Source organism: Mesoplodon densirostris, chromosome 20 (assembly GCF_025265405.1).
Source record: "Mesoplodon densirostris isolate mMesDen1 chromosome 20, mMesDen1 primary haplotype, whole genome shotgun sequence".
In the NCBI taxonomy this organism is placed as follows: domain Eukaryota; kingdom Metazoa; phylum Chordata; class Mammalia; order Artiodactyla; family Ziphiidae; genus Mesoplodon; species Mesoplodon densirostris.
In genome coordinates, this window is record NC_082680.1 from 21738464 (window position 1) to 21766400 (window position 27937).

The following is a 27937-nucleotide window of genomic DNA, read 5'->3' on the forward strand; positions in this document are numbered from 1 at the left end:
TAGAGGTGTGAGAATGCTGTGCAGCATTTCTGGGTGAAGTCTCCTTATTAAGTGTTTATGTGTTTATTCTTCCTCATCTGTTGCCAGCCTGGAACATAGATGAGATGGCTGGAGCGCCAGTTACCTTCCTAGACCATGAATACCGGGCCCACACTTTAGAGATTATAGAGCTGACAGCCAGAAGGAGATTGAGTTCTTAAAGAATTTGGGACACCTGGCCACGCCAACCCCAAACTGCCTAGTATTTGTAAAATCCCTTTGTAAGAGAAAGCAGCTAACTATTATACGCAGTTGAACTTAATTTGAACTAATACAGGGTACAGTTAAATTATGCTTCTTGCATATTCAATTCACATAAATGAAGTTTAATCACAGATAATTACTGAACTGATTCCATGATGATCAAATAGTTTACAGTCTACTAACTGCACTGAACTACTGGCTGAATGTAGCATTTTGATTTGTAATGCAAAATTTAAAAAATGTTAAGATGCTTAAGGAAGTGTAGCTGGTCCAAAAAGCCAATTTTAGACAGCAGTAAATAGCCCTAAGCCTCTCTGGGCACCAAACATTACCACATAAGGAAAACATATGCAAAAAAGCAATATAATCTAGTTAAAGTACTGCTGTTGGTTTTATGGACTTTACTAGCTATTTTTATTTGTCTTAAGTTTTAAGTAGATTTTAGGCATATTTATTGTGCTAGAAAATTTTTATCACTAGTGAGAAATAAAGTCTCTGTCCTAGAAACACATATATGTAATTTTTGGTCTTTGCTTTTTGTCAGAAAATAAGCAGAGTGGGAGAGAAACAGACAATATGAGATTAAGGGAATATTGGTTAAAGGGAATGAAGTGGAAGGTCATGATACTGGTCACTGGGAAACAGGGAAAAGCAGAACTTGGAGGAAGATGATGAGAGAAGGTGTCCCATAGGTTGGCTGGGACATAGGGTAGAGATAGTATTTACTATTTGAATATTGGACTTCTGTTTACAAAGCCCATGAGTTATCTCACTCAGAGATAGGTGTAGAAACACAGGGAGGGTTGGCCAGGGATTACGGGTAACAGAAGGGTTGCCTATAAAGGAATTTCAGGAGGCACTCTTTGGGATGATAGAAAAGAGAAAGTCTCTTTATTCCAACTGCCTGAGATAACCACGGCTGGCCTTAAGTGGGTCATGTATATAAATATCAGGGAATGATTCAGATTTTGACCTCATACTTATGCTTTTTTGGAGACCCTCTTTATGAAAAATACAAAATTAAGTTCAGAGTTTTGAACAAGATCTCTGCAAGTGAGAGCTTCTGAGCCTTAGCCTTGCTGTAAATCCAACTCTGATCATTTATCTATACTTTAAAAACAATCAAAACAGGGGCCATACTATACAGACTGTTAGTAAACTTTTCCCCCTCAACTATTAGTCTCGAGTGTCCTTCCCTGTCAATACATATGATTCTAGCTCGTCTTTTAAGATAATTCTGTGGTTTTTCTAATAGTCATTAGATAGATAGATATTTAAATTAGTTCCATATGTTGATCCTCTCACTGGGGGATGCTTTCCCTAACAACAGAGCCTGGAATATGATAAGCCCTAAATAAAATGGTTGTTGAATTGGTGCCTTGCTCTGAGCACACATGGGTAGTTTTCAGGTTTGACAGGGTTAAAAGATGGTGATCTCTACCCTGAAGCGCCCCCTGGCTGGAGTGGGGAGACAGAGACCAAAGCACCAGTATTCTGTCTCTGAATGCCTGTCCCTCTTCTGTACATCCTCTCTCTCTCCCTCTCCCCCTCTTCCTCCCCACACCCCCACTGGGCTGTCACCACTCAGGGTTTGTAGTGAAGGGTGGGAAACTTCACTGAACATGTCTGTTCAGGAAACACGATGGTGTTTAGGAATATGCTCTAGATTTCAAAGCACTTCTAACCTTAAAGGGAAAGTTTCCTGAATATCTTTCCCTGGATTGATGACAGCCAAGTCCCAAATTGGAAAGACAGTGGTAATCGGAGAGTCCTGAGTACATTTAGCTGCTGTGAATCTGAAAAACAAAGAATATTAAAAATGAATAAAAATTTCACAAGATCAAGGAGTGTGGGACTCTAGAAATAAAGTTCTCTTTATATTCTTATATGAGAGAATGGATGGTGAATATATCGACTTTAGCTGGGCCAAAAGACATAGTTCATTTGTGATTAGAGACATTCTCTGGAAACAATAAACGGACTGAAAGTACCAGCTGAAGAAACAATAGGTTCAAAACCTATCATCCCAAAATAATGCCTGGAGTTTGGGTCCTTTTAATGAGAAAATGTGTATGCTCATTTCCTTGAATAAATCTCTACATCATTCACGAAAGACAGTGGAATATTAAACCTAGCAATTTCTCTTACTTCCAGCCTCTGTAGCCTTCTAACCTAAACTGGGACCTCTCTTCTTCATGGATTTAGTGATGTCCCCAGATTCAGGAGAATCTAAGGGACCCAAAGGCAGGTGCTCAGTTTAAAGGACAGAGTTATTGTTCCTTGCTACTTTCTCAGCTTTACACAGGTTTGCCAGGAACAGGGCTCTTGCTTCATTCCCAGCGCCTGAGTGCCTGGCAGGCACAAGTTTCAATAACCAGGTCACATGTCTCGCCCATAGTTTCCTCCAGATCCTTGAGCTATCTCGTCATCTTTTTGATATTCCATTTTTCTAGGATAAGGACCTTAGGTGGACATTGTTAGTTCACTAATCTGTTCCTACTTCCTAAGAGTACTTACATTATCTCTCTGATATTTACCTCTTTCCCATGCAGTCCAGACATTTCAGGGAAAGCCAACCCCACCTCTAGCTCAAGAGGTGGACTCTGGTGGGCTTGAGGCCATCAGCCCATTGCAGTCCCCTGGTCAGTTCATCTGTTCAGGGATAAGCCTGTGACTCAAGGTGAATCTCAGTGTCTTTCTTAGAATACAGGGACTGAGGCACTCTATTTTCATTGGAAATAAGCCAGAAAACATTTAGCTCCCATTGCAGCTGGCAAAAACTAGTTAAATATTTGCCAGTGTTTCCTTTTTTTCCTGGGTGCACAGCTCACTACATTTTCCAGCTTCCTTGGCCACATGACTGAGTTCTAGCCAATGGAATGTGGGCCAAATCGATGTCTCCCCTTTCAAGCCTGCCTCTTCTCTAGTGATCTTCCTTTTTCTTTCCCCATCTGCTGGCTGAGTGGAGAACCACAATGGAGAGAGCCTGGGTAACCATTTGGAGGACAGCATCTCAGGACGGTTGCTTGACCAGGAACACTGGACTGAACTGCATGGAGAAACAAATTTACATTGTGTGAAATCACCAGAATTAAAAAATATATTTATTTTATTTATTAAGGCTGCGCTGGGTCTTAGTTGTGGCATGCAGGATCTTTGTTGCAGCACGTGGGATCTTTAGTTGCGGCATGCATGCGGGATCTAGTTCCCCAATCAGGGATCGAACCTGGGCCCCCTGCACTGGGAGCACAGAGTCTTACGCACTGGACCACCAGGGAAGTCCCGAAATCACCAGAATTTTAAAGTTATCAGTTACAGTGTTAATCTCTCCTGATTAGTTCACTTCCTTACCTAGGAATCTTCCTTTTCATGGTCCCATAAATCCTCTTTACTGATTAAACATGCTTGCATTGGGTTTTTTTTTTTTTTTTTTGCGGTACTTGGGCCTCTCCCGTTGCAGAACAACAGGCTCCGGATGCACACGCTCAGCGGCCATGGCTCACGGGCCTAGCCGCTCCGCGGCATGTGGGATCCTCCCAGACCGGGGCACGAACCCATGTCCCCTGCATCGGCAGGCGGACACAACCACTGCGCCACCAGGGAAGCCCATTGCATTGGGTTTTTCTGTTACTACTTAGAACAGGATAACTGATACGGATCCTGCCTTGCACCCCATCTTAGGATTGCATTGTGGCTTTTTGGTTGTGCTGTTAATGCTTATTTGATTCAGTTCATTTCTGGCATTCAATGTCACCCTGCCTAGGGAGAGTGATCTTGTTTGTTAATGGCTTAACTAGTGATTGTGGCTAGATGCTCTACCTATTTTCTCCATATTCACTAAAATAACTCTTGTTTGGGTTTTTTCCCACTGCAATGTGCTCTCCATTTAGGGATTGAGGATAATCACTACTGGCTCTATGCTGCTCCTGGTTAATAACTTAATGCTTCCTAATTACTTACTAAGGGGCTTAGTAGCTAAATACTTTAACTAATAGCACAAGGTAAGAAAAGATATAAACTTGGACAGGAGCATCTCCTCCTTACTTTCATGGGGGTTATATTTCTCCATGACCAGATCAACGTATCCGCATTCCTTGTCCCCATGACTTCCACAGGGACCAAAAGACCTGGGAGGCAAGTGACAAGGGTCACAGGAACAATAAAGTGGTTTGATTTAGTCCTTTGCAGAGAATTGTCTATTTAGAACAAGCAGCCTCCTGTGTTAACAGCAAAGGCCACACTCATGTTACATCCAGATTCATAAACAAACCAGTGTTGAGGAAGTGCCACATATGACCACAAGCAAGATCTTCTCTTTTTGCCCCAAACTTTCTTTCTCACAATATTTTACTGTCCCAACCAAGGAAGCCTTCCTTCCTCCATCAGACTAGATATGTTAAACCAGTATCACTCCAACTTTTTTTAACCTATTAATCCTGCTTCCCATCTTTTCTACCTTCATTTGCATTGACCACTGGAATTACAAAAATGATTAAGCCATAATTTCCTTCTTCAAAGTGCGTACAACCTCATGAAGGAGACAAACACATATTTTAATGAAATGTGGGAGGTGCTGTAATAAAGTTATACACATGGTGCTATGAGGCACAGAAAAGGACCACTTAGCCCAGTATGAAGCTCGTAAAGGTTCTTGGGGGGAAATGATGCCTAAGCTGAACCACAAAAAGCTGAATACTACCCAAACGTAAACCATGGGCAGAAATGCCAGCAATTGATGGGTGAAGGAAGGCAGGAGAGGCCAGGTCTTAGAAAGAACATCCAAGCATGTCTTTGAATTATTTATTCCTATTAGAATTTAAGTTCCTTGAGTGTAGGAACTTGATCCATCTTGTTCACTGGTGTGTTCAGTGCCTAAAACAGTGCTGGGTACTTAAATGGTGCTAAAAAAGTATCTGTGGAATTGAATGACGCCTGGAAGGAATGCCAACAGATATGTATCTCATAGGAATCTCTCCAGCAGGTGTGTGCCGGCAGGGAGACCCGTCATGAGGCTAAGGCCTTAGTCCAGGTAGAGAATGGGACCTCCATTGGGCAATGAGAGCAGGGTAAGGAAGAGGGGGCATATTTGAGAAATGTTTACAAAGTAAAATCAGCAAGACTTGGTAACTGGCTGTGGGAGATGAAGAAGAGACCAGGATGACTCTTGGTGATAAAGAATACAGAGCAGGAACAGGAGGAGGAGAAAACAGAAGAAACCTACATGGCTAGGAATCTGCTTTTAACAAAATCTCTCTCCCGCCCTTGACCCTCTCAGGGACCTCCTAGCCAGGTAATGTTCAAGTCACAGTCATACTGTCATGTTCATTCAAGTGACCTCTGCATAATTTTGGAATTATATAATTTATGATAAGTTAGGATATATTTATATATTCTAAATAATGTGTTACTTAAAAGTGTATGTTAGACCTCAGTGTATCTTTCAGGTCTTCTACTTTGTATTTTCTATATTTTTGACTCCCTATTCTAAATTCTTGATAAGTGTGTATAATATAAATATATATGTTATATATGTATAAAATATATATATATATATCTGTGAGGCTGTGTAATTTTAATAACATTGAAATTATAATCTGTGGAAGTTTTATTCTAAAGAAGACATATTTCTCTAACAGCTAGATGAGATAAACTTTTTCTTCTATTGTTATTAGGATGTAGCAAAAGATTATTTTTATTTAAATAGACAATTTGGATGTACTCAATTTGACATGTAAACAAATTTTGGGTTATTAATATTTAGTTCATAAATAACACATTTCTGGGGCTTCCCTGGTGGCGCAGTGGTTGAGAGTCCACCTGCCGATGCAGGGGACACGGGTTCGTGCCCCGGTCCGGGAAGATCCCACGTACCGCGGAGCGGCTGGGCCTGTGAGCCATGGCCACTGAGCCTGCGTGTCCAGAGCCTGTGCTCCGCAACGGGAGAGGCCACAACAATGAGAAGCCCGCGTACCGCAAAAAAAAAAAAAAAAAAAAAAAAAAAAAAACACATTTCTTTATCGTCCATTTTACTTTCTTTGATGTTTACTATTAGTGAGTTATAGTCTCTGTGAATGCCCAGACAGGGGACACAACACCTTTTGATTCCTGACTTTTAAGTAACATTATGTATGGTTATATCCTACCTTTATAAGTCATCTATTTATATTTTGCTTTGTTAATTGTTATATTATATAAGTATGATAGACATATGTAGGAATAAAAATAAATGACAAAATGAACAGGAGCTGGGGAGTCTCCTCACCCAGCTTAAGAAATACCAATTAGATTTTTAAATAACTTTCTGATTATTAAAATAATATATATTTGTTGTATTTTAGAAAGTATAAAAAAGACTAAGGAAGAGGGAGAAAAATCATCTATGATATTATCACCCAAGAGGAACCAATGTAGCATTTGTATAGGTTTCTCTCAAATCTTTTAATGTAGAAAATCATATTGTAGAAACAACTTTGTAACTTGCTTTTTCCTCAATATTGGACCATACGTATTTTCTTCTATTACTGTATCATTAGGCATCACTTTTAAAAAGCTACAAAATTTCCATTGTATGACTGAATCAAAAATTTTAAGCTGTTCCCTAAATTGTTGGACTTGTAAGTTACTTCCAATTTTTCATTATTATAATTTGATGTATATCTTTTTCAGAATGACTTTTCTGTACTGTGATGCTGTGTGTACCAGGTGTGTAGTGTGTATTCCATCTTCTCTTGGATAGATTCCACACTCATGGAATCACCAGGCCAAAGGAAGTGAACACTTTGAGGTTCTCAAGACATACTGCCAAATTGCTTCCCCCAAAAGCTCTAGCAATTAGTATATTTGAGAGCACATTTTCCGCAATACTCTTGTAAACACAAAATCTAGTTATTTTCTGTTTTTAAAAAGCACATGGATGAGAAAGTATGAATGGGGCCATATTCTCCAAAGTATCCTTTTATCTTGAGTCCCTGCCCTGTTGATGATAAATATAAACAAAACTAATTTTTTAAATCATAGAGGAAAATTGTGTCAGTGGAGAAATTAATATTAAATAATTAATAGTGATAATAATTTGATGGGGAGGAAGGTGGAAATAAGAGAGTACAAGGATGTAAAGACTTATTAGGCAGTGATTCAAGTCACATGCTTTTGTCCGTAATTGTGTGGCTCACTGCACTTACAGAATTTTATAAAATACAAGACTTTAGGATTACAAGATGCACGTGAACACTGCATCTCAAAGGTCACTTTTGATGATGTAGGATTTTTCACTGGCAACTATTTTCTATTAGCATATTGAAGAGATCATACCACTGGTTCCTGGCTACCATTGTGGCTGTTCAGAAATCAACAAGTCTGGGGCTTCCCTGGTGGCGCAGTAGTTCAGAATTCACCTGCCAATTCAGGGGACACAGGTTCGAGCCCTGGTCCGGGAAGATCCCACATGCCGCGGAGCAACTAAGCCTGTGCGCCACAACTGCTGAGCATTTAGAGCCCGCAGACCACAACTACTGAAGCCCGCGTGCCTACAGCCCGTGCTCCGCAACAAGGGAAGCCACCGCAATGAGAAGCCCACGTGCCACAACGAAGAGTAGCCCCCTCTCGCCACAACTAGAGAACGCCAGAGCACAGCAACGAAAGACCCAACGCAGCCAAAAATAAATTAATACAATAAATAAATTTATTTTTTAAAAAATCAACAAGTCCAACTGTCCTTTCTTCAAAGCTAATCTGACTTTTTCTCTGGCTATTCTTCTTCCCTCTCCCCCTCATCCCTCTATTTTTAGTTTTCTTCAGTTTTACTCTGCTGAATGTAGGTATGGATTTTAAAATGATCCTTCTTGGTATTAACTTGCCAGCGAGTCAGGGAATAGTATTTTTCATTAGCACTGGAAAAGTTTGTCACTATTTCTTTAAATATTGAATCTCCCCTATTATCTCTTTCCTTGCCTTCTGGGATTTTGATCAAATATATGTTAGATGGAATAGATATTTGAAAGTATTAAGGAATTATTATAAATATTTCGGTGTGATGATATTGTAGTCGTTTTCTTTTAAGAATTCTTATTGTTAAAGAATGTCTATTTTTAAAAACGTGTTCAACCTTCTCTCTGTCTCTTCCAGGTTTCTTTCCTCTGTTGTTCATATTTTTGAGCCTCTTGTAAATTCTTGATGATATATATTCTGAGTTATTTTTAGTTCACTAATCTTCTTCTGCTGTATTCTAGTATCCAATCTGCTGCCAAAGATGTCCATATATATACATAATTTATAACAAATACATACAGAGTTTATAATAAAAATATATAAATTCTGTTTGGTTCCTTAACCAATCTGTCTTATTTCTTTTCCTGCAAACATTTTCAGTATTGTGATTTATTTTTTTAAACCCAGTAAGCAAAGTGGCTTTATAATCCGAGCCTGAGAATTCTGATATCAGCAGTCTAAACAACCTTTTCCTGCTGTCCTGTTTTTGGCTGATTCTCCCTCCTATTGTCTTGCTTTCTTGTGAGCTTGGTTACCTATAAGTGCGCATTTGCCACTGACCTTGAAAACTGCCTGTGAGGTTTTCCTGCGGCCTGAGATGAATATGCTTCCCCCAGGGCATTTGCCGGTTAGATTCTTGGAAACTCCATTACTTGAAAACCAAGTCAAACCAAATTTAAGGCTTGACTTTCTCTGGCTCCCTCAGATTGTATGTGCCCAAAATGCAAATGCCTGTGAGGACTGGTCTGTGGCCAATTTTCTATGGGATTTTTTTTCTTTTCCTTCTTCCTCCTGTTCTGCTCACCTCCAAGTAGCATTTTCTAGTCTCTTGTGGTTGTGATGCAGAAGGGCATATTTAGTTCTGCTTAACTCACACCGATGCCGTTGCACTTTGGGGTTAAAGGCTATAGGGAAAGTCTTCCAGAACTGCCTTCCCTGCTGGACTTGACCTCTATCCCTCCTACCCAAGCAGGGCTAACAACCTTGGTCAGCTGGGTGCTGTCTTCAATTCCCCTGCGGCATAGGCAGTTTTGACTCCCCACTCCCACCACCCCTTCCAAATATTATTCTGAAAACAGTCTTTTATCCAAAAAACTAGCCAGAGAGTCCCACTTGTCAAGTCTTTTCAACTTTTCAATTTTTTTAACGGGATCCAACTAACCCAACCCTCCATTTTGAGAAACAAGAAGTCTTCTGCTAAAAAATTTTAACTTTGTAATTAGCAAAAAGTAGAATAACTAAGAGATTTTTGCTTTGGGAATCTGACAGTAGAAATGTAGATGAGTGGCAGCTTGACTTTACTAAAGGATAAAATGTTCATGATATGATGTAATGTTTATTATTAATGATTAACAACATAAATAATTTCAATTGGCATCATTAGTCTGTAACACTGTCTGTAACACCTTATGAAATTCCACCTACAGCTGCCTCCCTTTCTAGACACCTGATACCCAATTGGCAAAAGTGTTTTGAATAATCAAGGACACAGATGGTGTCATCAACTAGTATCTAATCACATAAACTTCGGCTTCCATTTTCTCAGGGCTGAAATAAGAAGGTTGAACTCTGACCTCTGAAATGAGAAGGTCACTTCAGTTCAAAGAGTTATCTGGCTCTTTCAGAGCCAGTAATCTGGGCTAACAACATTTCAGCTCTTTTCTCTGGAGAAGGAAGAGAAAGATAGGTTTATCCAGTTACTAGTTTTTTTCCTCTCCTCAGTCCAAAAAAAAAAAAAAAAAAGAAGTTTGTAGCAGCAAACAAAAATAAATCAATACAACAATACAGAAAAATATATTGAGATTTTAAAATGAGAGGAAGAAATAAAGAGATGAAAGCATTACTCCATAATGTCCTATAGTTGGGTCATGAAGTCTATGCAGGACTTTGCAGCATTTGCTAACTTAAGGAAAACATATACTATATTTTGTATATATTTAGTAGTTCATACACTAAACAGAAAGCTCCCACATAAATGAGATTTCTAGTACAGAAAAGACTTCAAGTATATATAGGCATTACTATGTTTTTATTCTGCAGTCACAGTTTTAGCAGATATCCACTGAGTTTAATGCTAATTGAGGTTCTACTATATATTGTCTATTTCAAATAGCATAGAAAAGATAGCACATCTTGCCTGACCCATTGATTGAGCTTGATTTTGGACTTAGAAAAACCATAAAATTTTAGAACATCCTAAAAAGAATTTAAGTTCTGTAATCTGTCTTTCCCATCTACACTCAATCAGGAGAAAGGCAGTTAAAAGCAACTGTATTACATGCTGGAAGGTCAGTTCTAATGCATTACAGGATGATCTTGAACCATGTGACATTTTAAGTGCGTTTAAAATTTTCTGTCTTGATATTTTGTGACTCCACTGGGCTAGCTACTGTTGCCAAGGCAATATGGGTTACTGTAGGGATACAAAGGGGTTTTTGTTTGTTGCTTTTTAAATATTAACATGACAAACATGGAAAAAGTAAATATGGAGAACAAATTCAGCCCCCTTTCTCTTCAAAATGCATGCAGTACAGATCCTCTGATCATATATCTGATTAAAAAATACAAAGACTCGGGCCTCCCTGGTGGCGCAGTGGTTGGGAGTCCGCCTGCCGATGCAGGGGATACGGGTTCGTGCCCCGGTCTGGGAGGATCCCATATGCCGCGGAGTGGCTGGGCCCGTGAGCCATGGCCGCTGGGCCTGCGCGTCCGGAGCCTGTGCTCCGCAACGGGAGAGGCCACAACAGTGAGAGGCCCACGTACAGCAAAAAGAAAAAAAAAAAAAAAAATACAAAGACTCGTGAAGTGGCTTTCCCAACTGGTACAGAGACCGTCTCCCAACCAGTGGGGCAGCTAGCATCAGAGTCCTCTTCTCATTCTTTGTTCTGGATTCAGGCCCCTCTGAAAATGTGGGACATTGATTATACACAATGTTAACTACCCACCTCCAACATGTTTACCTCCAGATGGAAAAATCCTTTCTTTATGTAAACAAAGGTGGCGGTAAAGGTCCAGAGTGTTACATTTCAGGGAACTTGTGAAGAGAAGGCAGAGAAATGCATGGTGCAAATCATATAAATACATTCAGTTGGGTTGCAAAAGACTCAAATGCAGATGAGAATAAAGATTCCAATTAACCCTTTTTTTCCTCTGTGATTATTCCTTCTAGTCAATATAATCTAAAGCTGTTCAGACACTATGATGGACTCCAATCATCTGATGATGGGATGAATCAAAGCCTCTATTTTCTGGAATACTACATGAAACTTTTCTGGAAACAGATAACATCTTTGCTTCCTACTAACTGAAATGCAGTATTTTAAAATCAGAAGTCTACATGCAGATCAAGAAACCCTGTAGTACATGGCACTTTTTAATCAAAGTCTCCCAAAGCAAGGTCTCCTTAAGACAAACCAATGATTCAAGCAAAATGCCATGTTGCTTACCAGAGACCTGGAAATAAACAGGAAGTCTTTTAAGCACAATTAAAAAACAACTCACAGGGCCTCCCTGGTGGCGCAAGTGGTTGGGAGTCCGCCTGCCGATGCAGGGGATGCGGGTTCGTGCCCCGGTCTGGGAGGATCCCATGTGCCGCGGAGCGGCTGGGCCCGTGGGCCATGGCCGCTGGGCCTGCGCGTCCGGAGCCTGTGCTCCGCGACGGGGGAGGCCACGGCAGTGAGAGGCCCGCATACCGCAAAAAAAAAAAAAAAAAAAAAAAAACAACTCACAAACCTCAGAGCAACTATTTTTAAATAAATATTTAGAAGCTCAAGGAAAGTGCTTGTCTCACGCTGGGAAGCACACTGGACCCCATCGGCTCCTGCTCCCAGTAAATGATGCTGGGAGTGTGTCTGGAAGAATAAACATGAGACTGAGCGCTCACAGGAACGGTACAGGGTTGATGTCCATGAGCGCTTTCACATGCTGACACGTGAGCAGAACTTTGGTTCCACTGCAGGAAAGCTCTTCCTCTCTGACCATTTAAAAACTATCCAGGATACAACAGCCACTCCTACTGTGGATGGATATTTCCACCCAGTTTTGATGCAGTTTCAGTTTGATCCCGTGAAACCATCAGAACTTCCCACCAGAGATTAATGAGGAGATTCTGGCCTTTATTAGTGTGCACAATTAACACAGGCGACCTGGCTGTACTTGCCAACCTTCCTGCTATTTTTTTTAGAATAAATTTATTTATTTTTGGCTGCGTTGGGTCTTTGTTGCTGAGCGCAGGCTTTTCTCTAGTTGCGGCGAGCAGGGGCTACTCTTCGTTGGGGTGCACGGGTTTCTCATTGTAGTGGCTCCTCTTGTTGCAGAGCACGAGCTCTAGGCACTCGGGCTTCAGCAGTTATGGCGCGTGGGCTCAGTAGTTGTGGCACACGGGCATAGTTGCTCCGCGGCATGTGGAATCTTCCCGGACCAGAGCTCGAACCTGTGTCCCCTGCATTGGCAGGCGGATTCTTAACCACTGCGCCACCAGGGAAGTCCCCTCCTGCTATTTTTATCCACCTCCCTACATGTGAGCACCTTTGACCTACTCTGAGCTCAGACACCCTGATCTAGTAGAGTGACTTTGTCAGTCTTTAAAAATGAACAGGCAAGGGGCTTCCCTGGTGGCGCAGTGGTTGAGTCCGCCTGCCGATGCAGGGGACACTGGTTCGTGCCCCGGTCCGGGACGATCCCACATGCCACGGAGCGGCTGGGCCCGTGAGCCATGGCCGCTGGGCCTGCGCGTCCGGAGCCTGTGCTCCGCAACGGGAGAGGCCACAACAGTGAGAGGCCCGCGTACGGCAAAAAAAAAAAAAAAAAAAAAAAGGCAGTAAAACGAATTTAATCTAGAAGCAGCAGCTCAGTAAAGGAAATGAAAACATCAGAAGTTATCTAATCACAGCCACAGCCATCCAGGGCTCTGTCTTATCTGCTGGGTAATAAAAATGGGGCCTTCCTAAACTTGAAGGGCATCAAATAAGTAATAAAGTTGTTGCTTGCCTCTGGCTCTTGGGGGGATTGCTATGCCGTTTAACCAGTGTATACTAACTACAAAACACTGTCATGGGTTTGAAACACCTATGTTCTAGAAAAGTTTTTTGGGGGGTGCAGGGGGAAGGTTGTTTCCACATAAAGCAAAAATTGAAATACAAACACCTTTGAGAACAGGGATTGTTAAGAGGGCAGCAGAAGGAAGGAATGGGCAGAAAAGAATATCTCCTCTGAAGTTAGGGTAGTTTTTCCAGAAGAGTAGGGTTCAGTCTCAGTTCAAGGAGAACACTTTTAAATACCTTGGACAGCTCAAAACTGCTATTTGGGGAACCAAGAACCAAGTGAGCCAGAATAGAGCGGTGCTTTAAAACTCCTGGCAAAGCAGCAAGAGGATGAAGAGTTGGTTTTGCATAGCTCTGAACACAGGAGTAAAGAAGCAGACGCACCTCTTCCCAAAAGGCGCCGGAATCCTACGGCATCAATGGATCCGTCGCGGGGGCGGGGGGGGGCGGGGTGTATTTCTCAAAGTCTCCCGGGGCACTCACCCCTCCCTACCCCGCCCCACTACTCCGTCCACCCTTCCTCCCTCCACCTCCAGGACCCGGCCCCCCCCCCGGGGGTGTGCAGCACTTCTTAAGCTCTAGCCCCCAGGGGCCACCTCTGCAGCCCGGACTCTTCCTGGAGCTCGGCAAGTTCTGGGACTGAAAGCCAGGCTTGCACGGCCGCCAGGGGCCAGTCGGGCCTGGAGTTCGGGGGTGGGGTGCGCGTGGGGGAACTAGAGCCTTAAAGGCCACCCACTTCCTTCGAGGGGATGAGGAACGCATCTTCCGCACAGTGCTTCTCAGGGGCCAGCCCGCTCCTCACTCGACGGTGGTGATCAATACTCACTCGACGCGGCTCTACCCACCTCCTAACTGTGCCCCTGGACTCCGCCCCAAGGGTCCTCTGGCGTCTGTGACGGCGCGGGTCTCGGCCTCTTCAGTCGGCTCAGGCCAGCGCTTCAGGGGTCCCTCCAGTCCCCTCCCCCGTTCCCTCCGCCCTCCGGCACTTTCTCTAACCGAGGAAGGAGCGGAGAGGAACCTGGCTGAATCAAGGGACTTGCGAGCCTATGGATGAGTTTTAAACCCGAGAGCCAATTAAATATTATTGGAACCTACTGTAAGGGCGGGGAAGGGGAGGTTAGGAGGCGGAGAGGCTGAGTCCCACGGCGGCGGGTCCAGGCCCGGAACCCAGCACAGCCCTCCCTCGGCCCTTCCCTGCCGTCAGGACGAGGGGCGCTGCCACCCCAGCCAGGACTCTGCGCCTCCCCGCCCCCGATTCCCCTCAGTACGCGCAAGTCGGCCCCTCCCCACTCACGCCGGGCCGAGCAAGCCGAGCGGAGGGCAGGGGCGAGACGAAGGACCAAAGTTCCCCGGCCTAAGACGCCGCGCGCAGCTCTTCCTACACAGCAGCTGCGGCTCCAGGCGAACGCCTGCGCCTCAAAGGTTGGTCTCGCGCCGCAGCCCGGGACGGGTGCAGGGCCCACACCCTCTTACCTGACGCGCGGCCCCGAGGGCGGACTGGGCTTCCGCCCGCCGGGTCCGTCCCCAGGGCGGCGTGGCGGCCGTGGGCGGGGTCGGCGGTCGCACCGCCCTCCCCGCGGGCCCCGGGGCTGCTCAGCGCGGGCGGAGGAAAGAGATGCCCCAGCTGGGAGTTCGGGCTCCGCGGGCACCGGGTCCACTCCGGGCGGCGGGGACGGGGCCGCTCGGCCCTTAGTCACTCAGGGCGGGAGGTAGGGGCACCGGGGACCGGGAAGGGGGAGTGGGGTACCGGCGGGCGGCGGGAGACGGCTTCTCAGCCGAGTTTCTACCTTCTGAGGAAACCCGCGCCCTCCCTGGCCTGGGCGCGAGCGCCCCCTGGAGGCCCCGGCGGAGGGCGTGGCCTGGAGCGGAGCGCGCCGCCTCGCCCCGCCCGGAGAGCGGGTGCCCAGACTTGGGGGCTCCCGCCGCGGGCGGCCGCAGCCCCGCTTCCACGCCTGGCCCCGTCGCTCACCTCGGGCGCCTAGGGACACGTCACCCTTAGGACCTCCTCTCCACTTCGGGGTAAAGCGGGAATATCTGGAAGGCGGTGGGAGCGATGCTTCTTTTCACACACATTATAGGAAACGTCTTGGATGGATGCCCAACTGCCACCAAAACCGGTGAGGGTATCGCTCACCTCTGCATCCTCGGTGTCTACAAGAGCGCCTGGCATATGGTAGGAGTCTGGTAATTATTTTTTCATCAAATAAGTGTATGAATAAATGAATGAACGATGCGGCTTTTTTTTTTTTAATCCCGTAATGTCTTCCTGAATACATCCACTTCACAAAAAGTATGACAGAAAGGCTTAGGGACCACCAATGTTTGAAAATAGATAGAAACACCGCTGACTTATGTAAGGGGTAGCCACTGCCACATGTTCTGAAGCACTTTAGAAAGAAAGCGTGGCTTTCCTGTTCCATACTTATTAAAAGTCGAATTCAGACAAATGAGTGCTAGAGGTGTGTATACTGTGCATTGCGTCTGTTTCTGCAACGGTAGATAAACGAGACAGCTACATTCTCTCAGCACAGAGGTATTGTCAGAGTCACAAATTGGACTTCAGAATCCATAAGGTCCAGAAAAGGCTGCCTCTGACATTAGGATGACATGGAGGATATTACACACAATGTGGACAGAGATACAGGGACATAGGAGGGTTTTCCTCCCCATCCTCTTAAGGCACATCTAACAAGACTTCTCTGACAACCTGGAGGGTGGATGGCAAGAAATAAACTCTTTCTGTCTTTGTTCGAATTCTCACTTCCTTTTATGAAAATAGATTCTATTCCGGATAGAACCCTTTCAGATTTCAGATTTACGTGTTCTTATTCTATTAATAGTTATACAGAATTCAGATATATTACTGTTATTTGGCCCATTTGACTGATGTAATATTGACAAGATGTGATTTATGTGCTCAGAATGACACAGCTGGAGGGCTATTTGACTGTAATTACTTGGGGGTTTTATTACCTTCCCTCCAAAGGGAAGTGTGCAAATGTGAAAGCACCAATTGTTCCCAATTACTTGAATTTCTGTAAATATCTAACCCCTTCTGTATTTTTTTTTTTTTTTTTTTTTTTTGCGGTACACGGGCCTCTCACTGTTGTGGCCTCTCCCGTTGCAGAGCACAGGCTCCGGACGCGCAGGCTCAGCGGCCATGGCTCACGGGCCCAGCCACTCCGCGGCATATGGGATCCTCCCGGACCGGGGCACGAACCCGTGTCCCCTGCATCGGCAGGTGGACTCTCAACCACTGCGCCACCAGGGAAGCCCCCCTTCCTCTATTTTTATTAGCCACATTGAAAGGAAAATGATCAGATGATTGTATAGAATTTTAAAGCGAACAATGTGCCTTTAAAATTGCTTAATAAACAGGTGGTTAAAATATCATCAGAGATGTTATCGGAATTCAGTTAGGATGGTATGTGTCACATCTGATGGACAATGGAATGGTAAATAACAAATCAAATAAGTAAATGCTCACATAGAAAAATACAACATAACTTTTTATGAATAAGAGCTTATTGCCATAATAAGATATATAAAATTGACTTCATGGATATAAATAGCAAAAGAAAAACCCCAAAGCAAAACTCTTTTTTAATCAATTTTCTCTCCAGACCAAAAAAAAACCAGCCTAAGAAGTAAAATAAAATTAGGAATTTACCTACTGGTCTGTGTCCTTTCAATGGACACAAAAATTTTAACATGCATTTGGTTGTAGCAGGCTCTTGACCTGTTGAACTAAGGGGAGGTGTTTGATTTTGTTCATGTAACCTGATGTGAATACAGAAGGGCTAGAGCTCGTGAACCTGAAGATATTTCAAACTAAGAAGTAGCAACAAATCTTCAGGTTACTCGTGCTTGTTAGATTGAATTGCTGTGGTACATGAAGCTCATTAGAAGAGCAGTTGGCTAGTTGTCCCCTTCGGACAGTTTGTACCAAGTGGGTGGACATCCTGGAAATATTCAAAAGTATCCTAGAATCTCAGGGTGGCAGAGTACCTTCCATACCAATGAGTAGCCCACATGTACTTACAAGTGGGCTGTTCAGTGACCAAATTGTTTGTTTAATTATTGTATCAACGGAGGGGTGGGATAAGGAGGGTGGGAGGGAGGGAGACGCAAGACGGAAGGGATATGGGAACAGATGTATATGTATAACTGATTCACTTTGTTATAAAGCAGGAACTAATAAAAAAATTATTGTATCAAAGCATAATCTAAACAGTGATATAGGCATATGGCCAAGTAATTCATGGTGTTTAGTAATTTATCTATGGGAGACTTGGCCCTGGAAAATAGTCCCCTCTAACCTACTTGATTTTAGGAATTTAGGAACATAACGAGACCATGTGATTATGCACTGAGTTGACATTACTGTTCTGTCACCCCACCACTTACATATGCCCTAATTTTTGTTGCACTTGTGGGCTTAGGGATTTTACAAATAGAAGAGACATTGTAGTATTTTCTTCCACCTCAGTTCCTTATATTACACATGTAGTGGTTAGAAATAGAACAAATGTGACCATTTGCTGGTCACAGTGCTAGGTGATTGGGAAAAAAAAAGATGACCCCTAATCTCTCCTAATTATACACATTTACCTATACAACTTAGATAAATGAAATATTAATATTCCATACGCACCATATGAAACCCATCATTCTTCCCTTACTGTTAACTCCCTGGATAGTTTATATTTCCTGATGCCCATTGTTTGGCTTCTTTCCTCTCTGGTTTCCACTTTTTTATTTAGTTGATGTTCAAGAGCCTACTGAGACAGACACACAAGAACTGAATGGAATTTCTCAGGCAGGAATTTCTTATGTAAAGTGGCCTCTCACTGAACTATGGTTTTGCTCAGCCACCAGCCTTACCGAGTGCAGCTGACTCTGTGAAAAGGCTCTGTCAATGGAACCAACCCAAGTGCCAATGCAAGGGCTCATTCATTTACTGAGAGCACCCACTGAGAGGAGATCCTTTTCCCAACACAGTTTAATAAGACACGATGTTCAAACCTGAGTACTCAAGACAGCTTTTAAAAGAATAAAACATCCTCTGAGAGATCCAAAGACCCAATGTAAAAACACTCATATTTTATTCTATAAAAAGATGTTTCAATTGTAAATGATCACTGCAAAAGCAATGGTTTATAAGAGGGAGTGGTTTCTGCAACTGGGCCTTCTATATGGAAATGATGAATATTTGGTTACCCTTTGAGCCCCTCCTATGGTTATTATTTCCCCTCCTGGAGTTGAGGAACTTTTATTATTTTCTATTCCCATTTTCCAAAGAATTGCAGATGTGCTTGGTAGGACAGATACCTGAGGGAAGTGCATAGGCTTAGAACAAAAACAAAAACAGCCTTTATGCTATTAGTACAAGGGGAAATTAAAAGTTACCCCCCATAAAAGAATTTATTGTGCTAAAACTTATATGAGAAACTCTGAAGAGGAAGGGAAGAGACAAGTCGCTTCTTGGGAAAGGGGTGACATCACCAAGAATGTAGTGAGAATAAGAGAAGATAAATGATGGCTGATCTAGGAATCTGCAGTTGGGAGTGAGATGAATAAGCCAACTTCCAAACTCTCTCCTGCTCAGGAGTGGTATCAGTGTATTGCTCACTTAGTGTAGTTCTAGGGACCATGGAACAGGGTAACATTTTGGAGAAAGGGAATCAAAAGGCTCTATCCTATTGAAGATGCCAAAAGGAGGATTTAAAATAAGTGTTCCATTTGACTATATTTTCAAATGCACTTTCTCAAAAACAAAAAGCAGGACACCTTGTTTAGAAATCATTTACACACATATATTGCAAAAGGTAACAAAATATATATTTTGTTACCAAAAAAAAAGATAATATACAGGAATGCTTGTATATGAAGAGGAAGTAGTTAGAAAGATACATATAAAAATGTTAAGAGTGGTTACCTTTGGGGAGCGGGAATGGGGCTGGGGACTAGTGTAGGAGTGAGTACTTGCTTCTCACTTTATATATTCCATATTTGAAAAAAATGTTCACCTGAAGTGGGTATCCTTTTTTTTAATTTGGGGGGTTTTTTGTTTGCTTTTTTTCTTGTGCTTGAGACTTAAAAATTGAAGAATAGTTGATGTATTTCAATACAAAAGGCATTTTTATAATAATTAAACTTCTAAAAAAATTTCTTTGTGTACCTGATCTGTGCAAGAACAGAAGGCAGAAGAGGTGTTAGAACAATGTAAGATTGACATCATAGTGTCCAAATGTGTTTGGATGCAGAATGTCATTGATAATCATGTTTGACTAATAAATACTGGTATTAAGATTACTTCTGGAGAACACCTACTGAACGCTGGCAGAAGACCCCAGACCTCCCAAAAGGCAAGAAACTCCCCACATACCTGGGTAGGGCAAAGCAGAGAGATTCCCGCACAGAGGAGCGGTGCCGAGCGGCACTCACCAGCCCGAGAGGCTTGTCTGCTCCCCCGCCAGGGCGGGCGGCGCTGGAGCTGAGGCTCGGGCTTCGGTCAGAGCGCAGGGAGAGGACTGGGACTGGCGGCGAGAACTCAGCCTGAAGGGGGCTAGTGTGGCACAGCTAGCCGGGAGGGAGTCCGGGAAAACTCTGGAGCTGCCGAAGAGGCAGGAGACTTTTTCTTCCCTCTTGGTTTCCTGGTGCGCGAGGAGAGGGGATTAAGAGCGCCGCGTAAAGGAGCTCCAGAGACGGGCGCGAGTCGCGGCTGAAAGCGCGGAGCCCAGAGACGGGCGTGGGACGCTGGGGCTGCTGCTGCCGCCGCCAAGAAGCCTGTGTGCGAGCGCAGGACACTGTCCACACCGCCCTTCCGGGAGCCTGTGCAGCCTGCCACTGCCGGGGTCCCGGGATCCAGGGGCGGCTTCCCTGGGGGAACGCACGGCGCGCCTCGGGCTGGTGCAACGTCACGCCGACCTCTGCCGCTGCAGGCTCGCCCCTCACTCCGTGCCCCTCCCTCCCGCCCGGCCTGAGTGAGCCAGAGTCCCCGAAGAGGCTGCTCCTTTAACCCTGTCCTGTCTGAGCGAAGAACAGACGCCCTCCGGCGACCTACATGCAGAGGCGGGGCCAAATCCAAAGCTGAGACCCAGGAGCTGTGAGAACAAAGAAGAGAAAGGGAAACCTCTCCCAGCAGCCTCAGAAGCAGCGAATTAAAGCTCCACAATCAACTTCATGTACCCTGCATCTGTGGAATACATGAATAGACAACAAATCATCCCAAATTGAGGAGCCAGGAGTCAGTGCTGTGCCTCTGAGGTGGGAGAGCGAACTTCAGGACACTGGTCCACAAGAGACCTCCCAGCTCCACATAATATCAAACGGCGAAAATCCTCCAGAGATCTCCATCTCAACACCAGCACCCAGCTTCACTCAACGACCAGCAAGCTACAGTGCTGGACACCCTATGCCAAACAACTAGCAAGACAGGAACACAACACCACCCATTAGCAGAGAGGCTGCCTCAAATCATAAAAAGTCCGCAAACACCCCAAAACACACCACCAGACGTGGACCTGCCCACCAGAAAGACAAGATCCAGCCTCATCCACCAGAACACAGGCAGTAGTCCCCTCCACCAAGAAGCCTACACAACCCACTAAACCAACCTTAGCCACTGGGGACAGACACCAAAAACAACGGGAACTACGAACCTGCAGCCTGCAAAAAGGAGACCCCAAACACAGTAACATAAGCAAAATGAGAAGACAGAAAAACACACAGCAGGAGAAGGAGCAAGATAAAAACCCACCAGACCTAACAAATGAAGAGGTAATAGGCAGTCTACCTGAAAAAGAATTCAGAATAATGATGGTAAAGATGATCCAAAATCTTGGAAATAGAATAGACAAAATGCAAGAAACAGTTAACAAGGACCTAGAAGAACTAAAGATGAATCAAGCATCGATTAAAAACACAATACATGAAATAAAAAATACTCTAGATGGGATCAATAGCAGAATAACTGAGGCAGAAGAACGGATAAGTGAGGTGGAAGATAAAATAGTGGAAATAACTGCTGCACAGCAAAATAAAGAAAAAAGAATGAAAAGAACAGAGGACAGTCTCAGAGACCTCTGGGACAACATTAAACGCACCAACATTCGAATTATAGGGGTTCCAGAAGAAGAAGAGAAAAAGAAAGGGACTGAGAAAATATTTGAAGAGATTATAGTTGAAAACTTCCCTAATATGGGAAAGGAAATAGTTAATCAAGTCCAGGAGGCACAGAGAGTCCCATACAGAATAAATCCAAGGAGAAATACACCAAGACACATATTAATCAAACTGTCAAAAATTAAACACAAAGAAATCATATTAAAAGCAGCAAGGCAAAAACAACAAATAACACACAAGGGAATCCCCATCAGGATAACAGCTGATCTCTCAGCAGAAACTCTACAAGCCAGAAGGGAGTGGCAGGACATAATTAAAGTGATGAAGGAGAAAAACCTGCAACCAAGATTACTCTACCCAGCAAGGATCTCATTCAGATTTGATGGAGAAATTAAAACGTTTACGGACAAGCAAAAGCTGAGAGAGTTCAGCACCACCAAACCAGCTTTACAACAAATGCTAAAGGAACTTCTCTAGGCAAGAAACACAACAGAAGGAAAAGAACTACAATAACGAACCCAAAACAATTAAGAAAATGGGAATAGGAACATACATATCAATAATTACCTTAAATGTAAATGGACTAAATGCTCCCACCAAAAGACACAGACTGGCTGAATGGATACAAAAACAAGACCCATATATATGTTGTCTACAAGAGACCCACTTCAGACCTAGAGACACATACAGACTGAAAGTAAGGGGATGGAAAAAGATATTCCATGCAAATGGAAACCAAAAGAAAGCTGGAGTAGCAATTCTCATATCAGACAAAATAGACTTTAAAATAAAGACTACTAGAAGAGACAAAGAAGGACACTACATAATGATCAAGGGATCAATCCAAGAAGAAGATATAACAATTGTAAATATTTATGCACCAAACATAGGAGCACCTCAATACATAAGGGAAATATTAACAGCCATAAAAGAAGAAATCGACAGTAACACAATCATAGTAGGGGACTTTAACACCCCACTTTCACCAATGGACAGGTCATCCAAAATGAAAATAAATAAGGAAACACAAGCTTTAAATGATACATTAAACAAGATGGACTTAATTGATATTTATAGGACATTTCATCCAAAAACAACAGAATACACATTTTTCTCAAGTGCTCATGGAACATTCTCCAGGATAGATCATATCTTGGGTCACAAATCAAGCCTTGGTAAATTTAAGAAAATTGAAATTGTATCAAGTATCTTTTCCGACCACAATGCTATGAGACTAGATATCAATTACAGGAAAAGAGCTGTAAAACATACAAACACATGGAGGCTAAACAATACACTACTTAATAACGAAGTGATCACTGAAGAAATCAAAGAGGAAATTAAAAAATACCTAGAAACAAATGACAATGGAGACACGACGACCCAAAACCTATGGGATGCAGCAAAAGCAGTTCTAAGGGGGAAGTTTATGGCAATACAATCCCACCTTAAGAAACAGGAAACATCTCGAATAAACAACCTAACCTTGCACCTAAAGCAATTAGAGAAAGAAGAACAAAAACATCCCAAAGTTAGCAGAAGGAAAGAAATCATAAAAATCAGATCAGAAATAAATGAAAAAGAAATGAAGGAAACGATAGCAAAGATCAATAAAACTAAAAGCTGGTTCTTTGAGAAGATAAACAAAATTGATAAACCATTAGCCAGACTCATCAAGAAAAAAAGGGAGAAGACTCAAATCAATAGAATTAGAAATGAAAAAGGAGAAGTAACAACTGACACTGCAGAAATACAAAACATCATGAGAGATTACTATAAGCAACTCTATGCCAATAAAATGGACAACCTGGAAGAAATGGACAAATTCTTAGAAATGCACAACCTGCCAAGACTGAATCAGGAAGAAATAGAAAATATGAATAGACCAATCACAAGCACTGAAATTGAAACTGTGATTAAAAATCTTCCAACAAACAAAAGCCCAGGACCAGATGGCTTCACAGGCGAATTCTATCAAGCATTTAGAGAAGAGCTAACACCTATCCTTCTCAAACTCTTCCAAAATATAGCAGAGGGAGGAACACTCCCAAACTCATTCTACGAGGCCACCATCACCTTGATACCAAAACCAGACAAGGATGTCACAAAGAAAGAAAACTACAGGCCAATATCACTGATGAACATAGATGCAAAAATCCTCAACAAAATACTAGCAAACAGAATCCAACAGCACATTAAAAGGATCATACACCATGATCAAGTGGGGTTTATTCCAGGAATGCAAGGATTCTTCAATATATGCAAATCAATCAATGTGATACACCATATTAACAAGTTGAAGGAGAAAAACCATATGATCATCTCAATAGATGCAGAGAAAGCTTTTGACAAAATTCAACACCCATTTATGATAAAAACCCTGCAGAAAGTAGGCATAGAGGGAACTTTCCTCAACATAATAAAGGCCATATATGACAAACCCACAGCCAGCATCGTCCTCAATGGTGAAAAACTGAAACCATTTCCACTAAGATCAGGAACAAGACAAGGTTGCCCACTCTCACCACTCTTATTCAACATAGTTTTGGAAGTTTTAGCCACAGCAATCAGAGAAGAAAAGGAAATAAAAGGAATCCAAATGGGAAAAGAAGAAGTAAAGCTGTCACTGTTTGCAGATGACATGATACTATACATAGAGAATCCTAAAGATGCTACCAGAAAACTACTAGAGCTAATCAATGAATTTGGTAAAGTTGCAGGATACAAAATTAATGCACAGAAATCTCTGGCATTCCTATATACTAATGATGAAAAATCTGAAAGTGAAATCAAGGAAACACTCCCATTTACCATTGCAACAAAAAGAATAAAATATCTAGGAATAAACCTACCTAAGGAGACAAAAGACCTGTATGCAGAAAATTATAAGACACTGATGAAAGAAATTAAAGATGATACAAATAGATGGAGAGATGTACCATGTTCTTGGATTGGAAGAATCAACATTGTGAAAATGACTCTACTACCCAAAGCAATCTACAGATTCAATGCAATCCCTATCAAACTACCAATGGCATTTTTCACAGAACTAGAACAAAAAATTTCACAATTTGTATGGAAACACAAAAGACCCCGAATAGCCAAAGCAATCTTGAGAACGAAAAATGGAGCTGGAGGAATCAGGCTCCCTGACTTCAGACTATACTACAAAGCTACAGTAATCAAGACAGTATGGTACTGGCACAAAAACAGAAAGATAGATCAATGGAACAGGATAGAAAGCCCAGAGATAAACCCACGGACATATGGTCACCTTATCTTTGATAAAGGAGGCAGGAATGTACAGTGGAGAAAGGACAGTCTCTTCAATAAGTGGTGCTGGGAAAACTGGACAGGGACATGTAAAAGTATGAGATTAGATCACTCCCTAACACCATACACAAAAATTAGCTCAAAATGGATTAAAGACCTAAATGTAAGGCCAGACACTATCAAACTCCTAGAGGAAAACATAGGCAGAACACTCTATGACATAAATCACAGCAAGATCCTTTTTGACCCACCTCCTAGAGAAATGGAAATAAAGACAAAAATAAACACATGGGACCTAATGAAACTTCAAAGCTTTTGCACAGCAAAGGAAACCATAAACAAGACCAAAAGACAACCCTCAGAATGGGAGAAAATATTTGCAAATGAAGCAACTGACAAAGGATTAATCTCCAAAATTTATAAGCAGCTCATGCAGCTCAATAGCAAAAAAACAAACAACCCAATCCAAAAATGGGCAGAAGACCTAAATAGACATTTCTCCACAGAAGATATACAGACAGCCAACAAACACATGAAAGGATGCTCAACATCTTTACTCATTAGAGAAATGCAAATCAAAACTACAATGAGATATCATCTCACACCAGTCAGAATGGCCATCATCAAAAAATCTAGAAACAATAAATGCTGGAGAGGGTGTGGAAAAAAGGGAACACTCTTGCACTGCTGGTGGGAATGTGAATTGGTACAGCCACTATGGAGAACAGTATGGAGGTTCCTTAAAAAACTACAAATAGAACTACCATATGACCCAGCAATCCCACTACTGGGCATATACCCTGAGAAAACCATAATTCAAAAAGAGACATGTACCAAAATGTTCATAGCAGCCCTATTTACAATAGCCCGGAGATGGAAACAACCTAAGTGTCCATCATCGGATGAATGGATAAAGAAGATGTGGCACATATATACAATGGAATATTACTCAGCCATAAAAAGAAATGAAATTGAGCTATTTGTAATGAGGTGGATGGACCTAGAGTCTGTCATACAGAGTGAAGTAAGTCAGAAAGAGAAAGACAAATACTGTATGCTGACACATATATATGGAATTTAAGAAAAAAATGTCATCAAGAACATAGGGGTAAGACAGGAATAAAGACACAGACCTACTAGAGCATGGACTTGAGGATATGGGGAGGGGGAAGGGTAAGCTGTGACAAAGTGAAAGAGCGGCATGGACATATATACACTACCAAATGTAAGGTAGATAGCTAGTGGGAAGCAGCCGCATAGCACAGGGAGATCAGCCCGGTTCTTTGTGACCGCCTGGAGGGGTGGGATAGGGAGGGTGGGAGGGAGACGCAAAAGGGAGGGGATATGGGAACATATGTATATGTATAACTGATTAAATTTGTAAAATAAAAAAATAAAAAAAAATAAATAAATAATAAAAAAAAAAGATTACTTCTGATTTGTAAGCTCTTAATTACAGATACTAAAAAGGGGTGATAACTAATTGTCAAAAATCAGAAGCAACCAATATGTCCCTCGATAGGTGAATGGATAAACAAACTATAGAATATCCATACAATGGAATATTATTCAGTGATTTAAAAAAAAACAGAATTATCAAGTCATGAAAGACATGGAAGAACCCTAAATGCACACTGCTAAGTGAAAGAAGCCAATCTGGAAAGGCTACATACCATATAATCCCAACTATATGACATTCTGGGAAAGGCCAGACTATAGTGACACAAAAGATCAGCGGTTGCCAGGGTTTGGGAGAGGGATGGATAGGTGGAGCACAGGGGGTGTTTAGGACAGTGGAACTATTCTGTATGCTACTGTAATGATCCATACATGACATTCATTTGTCAAAACCCATAGAACAGTGCAATACAAAGAGTGAAACTTAATGTAAACTATGGACTCAGTTAATAATAATGTAGCTATATTGACTGATCAATTGTAACAAACCTACTGCACTAATGCAAGATGTTAAGAGGGAAACTGGGGAGGGGAGAAGGGACACATGGAATTCTCTGGACTTTCTGTTCAATTTTTCTGTAAAACTGAAGCTGCCCTTTTAAAAAGTCTATTAATTTTTAAATAACTTAATGTTGGCTTTTAATATTTATATGTAATAATAAATGGCTAATAATAACATAATATAATTGAAAACTATCATTTCAAAACCAAGCCAGGACTATGATGCCCTAATCATGTTTTATAAGGTAAGGCACTGAATGCCTTTCTTCCTTATCTAGTTTGTATATACAGCTATCTGGGGACCGGTCCAGGTCTTGCCTGGATCGGAGCTGGCGCGGACCTGATGCACCCTCATCCACTGGCACGGCCTTGGCAAGAGCTGGCCTCGGGCGCCCTCCATCGCCAGGATCCCTCTGATTCCCATTAGGGTGCCGGGCACCAGGGGCAGCTCCCACGTGCTGGCAGGTGCCTCTTCTATCTGGTTGGTGATCACTGTGGCCACATGGCCGGGCCCGCGCATCCCACAGCGCCGGTTCCACCTGCCAGCCCAGCGCCGCGTGTGGCCACTGGCCGTGCGCACCACGCCCTGGTACCAGGGATGGTGAAGATGCTGAGCAAGGGGGTCTGCTCTGAGCCCCGCTCTGCGAACGGCAGCCGTGGCTAATAGGGTGCAGGGGCAGGCGCCCGGGAGGCTGGGAAGCAAGCCCCGCACTGGTTTGTTTCCCTGCCTCCCTGGCCAGCTAAGGGCCGCAAACCCGCAATGCAACAGACACACTTCGACACCAATCTCGACTTTCAGTCTGTCATTCCTAAAGCCTGGGTGGCAGTGCTTGTAGCCTAAAAATAAACTCCCGCTTCCCTTGGGGGCATTGGGATTTATTCTATTTAAATTGCACAGACTGTTTTCATTCCTCGGGGTATGAAGCATTGAAGGCTGAAATATGCTTCTCAGCTCTTTGTCTGTATTTGTTTTAGTGATGGAGTCACCCTTGCAACACACACCGCTCCCATGGCAACTGCCAGAAAACAAGATCAGACATCCACCGGAGTGGGGAAAGGAAGCCTCTCAAGAAAGCCAAGAGCTGCTTTCTTCCATGGGTGTGACTCTCCCTTTTAGGGCCTGGTCAGGAAGGGAGGGCCTGGTGAGCAGGACTTGAAGAAAGACCAGCATGACAAGGATGTTTTCACGATGGAGTCCTGCATGGTGCCAAATCAACTGAAAAAAAATTTAAAGTATGCCCTTCTCTTTGGGTTAGAAGGAAATGTTGGAATTAAGAGTTAATGCTTATTTCAAACAGTTACATGAG

At 42.9% G+C, this 27937-nt stretch overlaps 2 long non-coding RNA genes across 4 annotated transcripts; one reads left to right on the forward strand and one right to left on the reverse strand.

Moving 5' to 3' along the window:
* Positions 1–557: 557 nt before the first annotated feature.
* LOC132481234 (uncharacterized) lies at positions 558–14797 on the reverse strand. The gene is made up of 3 exons (XR_009530794.1): positions 14745–14797; positions 2781–3292; positions 558–2039 (listed from the first exon to the last, which is right to left on the reverse strand). It is a non-coding gene; the product is annotated as an uncharacterized LOC132481234 (long non-coding RNA).
* LOC132481233 (uncharacterized) lies at positions 14141–27937 on the forward strand. 3 transcript variants are annotated; one of them, XR_009530792.1, is made up of 3 exons: positions 14141–14693; positions 15350–15444; positions 16399–17356. It is a non-coding gene; the product is annotated as an uncharacterized LOC132481233 (long non-coding RNA). The 3 variants fall into 3 exon arrangements; XR_009530793.1 differs by lacking the exons at positions 14141–14693; positions 16399–17356 and adding exons at positions 14855–14980; positions 27606–27937; XR_009530791.1 differs by lacking the exon at positions 14141–14693 and adding an exon at positions 14855–14980.